This window comes from Palaemon carinicauda, chromosome 21 (assembly GCF_036898095.1).
Source record: "Palaemon carinicauda isolate YSFRI2023 chromosome 21, ASM3689809v2, whole genome shotgun sequence".
In the NCBI taxonomy this organism is placed as follows: domain Eukaryota; kingdom Metazoa; phylum Arthropoda; class Malacostraca; order Decapoda; family Palaemonidae; genus Palaemon; species Palaemon carinicauda.
In genome coordinates, this window is record NC_090745.1 from 65,073,405 (window position 1) to 65,078,649 (window position 5,245).

Consider the following 5,245-nt stretch of genomic DNA (forward strand, 5'->3'; position numbering starts at 1 on the left):
TTAAATAAATTTAATTTCTTTTGTTTGAATTTTAATTTTGCATAGGTTGCAATACAAAATGGATACAATCAATAAAGATTATTTTATGTATTAAAAATTGTCTGTTTCCTTTACCATATGTATAACAGTAATTTCAACCTCACTTTCAATGGATACAATCAATAACTATTATTTTATGCTTTAAAAATTGTTTGTGTTTCCTTTCCCATATAAATAATAATAATTTCAACCTCACTCTCAATGGATACAATCAATAAATATTATTTAATGTTTTAAAAATTGTCTGTGTTTCCTTTCCCACACATATTATAGTCATGTCAACCTTACTTTTATGATTAAACATACATGAAAGACAAGAAGTAGAAATTCTTTGTGGGTGGAATTTGGTGGGAGGAATGTTCGTGGGTGGAATTTACATAGCAGAGCTTGATAAACTGGATCCAGTCGTTGGGCTTTAGCCAGGGCGTTGAAATCCAATCCCGTTTGAACGGCAGCCGTGTTTCTTGACAGGGCATCGGGAACGGGATTCATTTTCCCAGGGACGTATTGAAGGGTGCAATTGTATTCAGCCACGGCGGAGAAATGTCAGCGTTGACGGGCGGACCAGGCGTCAGACTTTCGAGTGAAGGCGTGCACCAGAGGCATGTGGTCTGTGCGAATGACGAAGGGAGTACATTTTAAGAAATGGCGAAAGTGACGGATAGCCAAGTGCACCACCAGCAATTCGCGATCGAAGGTAGAATAACCCGATTCTGCCTTGGATAGTTTTCTGCTGAAGAAGGCCAATGGGTAGGGCGAGCCGTTGACCACCTGCTCGAGAACTGCACCAATAGCGACGTCGCTGGCATCGGTGGAGAGAAGGAGAGGGCCATGTGGGATAGGAAAAGTGAGAGCCACAGCGGTTGATAGGGCCTTTTTTGCATTGCAGAAGGCAGCTTCTTGAAGGTGACCTCACTTCAGGTCCATTGGCTTGCCCTTGAGGGAGGCGTAGAGGGGAGCAAGAGTGGCGGCAATGGCTGGCAGAAAACGGTGATAATAGTTTATCATGCCCAAGAATTCCTGCAGAGCTTTGACGGTCGACGGAGCGGGGAAGTCCTGAACGGCTGCTACCTTCTCAGGGAGGGGATGGACTCCTACAGGAGTGATGCGGTGCCCTATGAACGACACTTCATTGGCGCCAAAGGTACATTTGTCGTACAGGACTACAAGGCTGTTTTGTTGCAGGCGGTGAGCACGATGCGCAGGTGACGGAGGTGTTCCTATTTTGAGGAGGAGAACACAAGTATGTCGTCCATATAACATACACAGAAGGGGAGGTCCCCTAAGATGCCATCCATGAGACGTTGAAAAGTGGCCGCAGAATTACAAAGGCCATAACAGGAGTAATTGAAGGTGTATGTACCAAACGGAGTGGTGATGGCGGTCTTGGGGATGTCTTCTGGGTTCATAGACCCCTGATGATACTCCTTCAGGAGGTCGAGCGTAGAGAAAACCTTCGCTTCGTGCAGGTAGGAGGTCACATCGGCAATGTTTGGGAGTGGGTAGTGATCCGGTTCTGTTTGCATGTTCAGGCGCCTGTAATACCCGCACAGATGGAGGGAGCCGTCTTTCTTCAGAACGATGTGAAAGGGTGATGACCATGGGCTGGAGGCCTTTTGGCAAAGGCCCATTTCCTCCATTTTGGCGAACGTCTGTTTGGCGGCTGCCAATCGTTCCGGTGCCAGATGTCTGAATTTTGCGAAGACTGGGGGTCCCGTCGTCTTGATATGGTGATAAATACAGTGCTTGGCAGGAGCCCTGGGCATCTGGATGGAAAACTTCCGAGTACGACGTGAGGAGGTGGGCGTAGGCATCCGTGGGTGGGCTGATGTGGAGAGCGAGGTTGGAGGGGGCGGGTTGGAGAGGTGTCGACAAGTACGAGTCTGCGTTGACCAATCGTCGGTGGGCGACATCGACCAGAAGGTGGAAATGAGAGAGGAAATCCGCACCGAAGATTGACAATGTGACGTCAGCAACGAGAAACTTCCTATTAAATTTACCATTTCCAAACGATAATGTGAGGTTCTCGTAACCGTAGGTGGGTATCGCAGATCCGTTGGCAGCTACCAAGCGGACGTCGGCAGACGTAGACAGACTACGTCGTGTCCTAAAGAGTTCCCTTGGCAAAAGAGAACCACAAGCACCGGTGTCTACCAAAAATCACACGCCCATTCCACGTAAAAAGAAAAGATTAGAAACCTGGGAGGCCACCGCCACAAGCTATGACCTACTAACACGTTTTTTGGCCACTGACAATCCTTGGCCCATTTCTTCGCGGTTGCCCCGAATCTGAAGTGGTAGTAGCAAAACTGCGGCGGATGAGAGGTAGTTAGTGACTGTAAAAGTCGTTGATTGGGGCGCAAGTGAATGGTGGGTGGTGGGTCGTGGGTGGCTTTGTCGCCGTTTCGGCACGTCACGGAGTAGGCGTGTATGTCCTACGTCATTCACGTCAGCTTCGTTTGACGTTGAATAGGCGTCCTCTTCGTCAGGGGTGGAGGCGTTGATGGAGGTCTGGAAATGGCTGTCCATAAGGGCGTCGGCTTTGGTTATCAAGTCCTTTATGGGTAACCTATCGACATCGAGTATGGCAGCGCATATAGGTCCGGGTAAACAGCGTATCCAAAGGGCACGAAGTAGGTTCACCTCACGAGGAGAGCCGTCTGTGACAGGTTGCAGGCGAGCGATACTAGTCATTTCCCTGAGGGCCAGCGAAGCCCTTTGGTCCCCCAACGGTTGTTGCAAGAGCTGAAAAAGCTTTGCAATACGGGCGGCTGGCGATGGCGAGACTGCTGCAGAAGGTATGTTTTCAGGGCGTCATACGCTATTGGGGTGTCTCCTTGTTCACAAGGCCAGTCGGGTATTTCCGGGAAGGTGTCCTCGGGTATCGCTGCGAGAACATAATCTGCTTTGGTGGTTGAGCGAGTCACGCCCTTAATGCGAAACTGGACTTCTGAGCGCTGAAACCAAGCAAACGCCTCTCCGCTGGCGAAAGATGAGAGTTTTCTTGGAGGAGCCTCAGCATTAACTTCCGTAGAGTCCGCCATAGTACCAACGATGGAGGGGAGAGGGGGGGTGGAAGGGGGGAGGAGCGAGTCGACTTCCTGGGTCACCAATGTGACGGGCCGAGAGAAGGTTGTGACTCGAAGACAGGATGAAAGCAACTGACTGAGTTTATTATAGAACACTCTCCTTTATATAAAAAAGCTCAATGTGACAGGAAATTTCATGTTCAAAACCGACACCGTTACTGGTGAGAAAAACAGGCATGTTTATTCAGGTTCTTTTTAGTGCGAGGGAAGAACGACGATACAATCATAATATATACACAAAATGAACTACGTACGATTGTGTGACACACGGTTGGTACAATTCCAATAACTCAACCCTTGAGAATAGTTCCACATAAAAGATCCAACCACATATTCAGGATGGAGGATATCACCTAATACTCTCTGATATAGCTTTGAATGCAAATACCTCCCAACCGTGATCCCTTCTTCCATTCATCTAAGCAGGGAGTAGTAAAGAAAGTGGAAATACTCATGCCATTTAATAAAAAAAAAAACACATATATGCACATAATTTTTCTGCAGAAACACTCAAACCAACAGATGCAGTCCCAACTTCGCCATTTTGAATTATTGGCAAGTAGCTGACGAAAAATACTTAATGAGCAATAAGTTGCTAAGACATCAATGTTAAGGCTACTTTCCAGTCTCTGTGGTATTTGAACAATTATGGCATTAATTTCCAATGCAAAAATAAGAAATCCTACTTAAAACACTACCACAGGAAATTCCACAATAAAGATTATAATATTTGTAATAACCATTCTTTATATGAGTTTGGAAAATTCTTTCAACAATAAAATTTGCAATAAAAATAGGAAGGTGTCCTCAATAACAATTAGAATGTAAACAAAAATGTGGTTACTGTAATTTGCTTTCATTAAAAAAGAGAGTCCAAAGAGGATCCATGTTTGTGAGCACAATTCCAAAACAAAATGTTATATGACATGAATACCAATTAAGTCTAAAATTTACCATTTTTCCCATAACTTCCAAGCACAACTAGTACATGAAATTATATCAATTGTTTTGATTAATTGGATCTTTTGCTGGCTAAACTATTGGTATTACTGTTGCAAGTTTCCATGCCTTTGGATCTGATAGTCCTTGGCCAATGGAGCTAGATTTATTATCTAACAATTTATATTAATTTTACCAGAGGTCTTTGAATTACAATTTACTATCCCAAATTTCAGTATAGCTTCAGTAAATATTCTTACTGGAGTAGATATCTTCCAGAGTCAAAATACATTTGATGGATCAAAATCTTTTTTCCCAACATTATCCCTACATTAACAAGTCAGATGCCTGATGCACCCTCTCCAATGCCTTATATCGAAGGTATCCTCTTCCACCAAACCTCCTCTCTCCAGATCATCCTTCATTTTATATTGCTATATAACTATTTGCCTCCCTATCGATCTTCTCCCGACAACAGTTTCCTACCAAGCCCTCCCCACCATCCATCCTAAACACGTGCCCACACCATTTCATTCGTAGCATTTGCAATCTTTACTAAACTTGCCATTCTTCTTACCACATCATTTTCAAATCTTTCAACCAGCGATATTGTCATAATCCACCTCAGCATACTCATATCTGTTCTCTCAAACTTAGCTTTTCCTTTTCGTCTTGAAGACTGCGTTACTGATCCATACATTTACACTCGTTTCATTACTGTGCAATACATCTCAACATTTAGCCTGATTGGCATTTACTTAATACATACTATTCCGGCTACCTCCCTGCTTTTATCCTATTCTACACTTCGGCCTCTCATAATCCCTCCTAACTTATAGCAGATCCTAATTATATAAATTGTTCTACCATTTTCTTTTAAAACTGACCGTCTACTTTCATGTAGGGATATCCTGTCCCTATCTCCCCTTACTGCTCACCATAACTTCACTCTTATTCACATTTACGCTCCAGCCTCCTTCTCCAAAGTCTCATCCCATTCAAAACAAAAAAAAACCTACTCTGTAAAGTCTTCCTCATTTCTAGCGGTAATCACCAATTCATCTGCATATAGCAACTCACACAACTTTTCATTTCTGATCTCTTCTATCACATATCCAAGATCAGCATAAATAAAAACAAGATTAATGCTATCCCTTAGTGTAATCCAAGTAATCCAA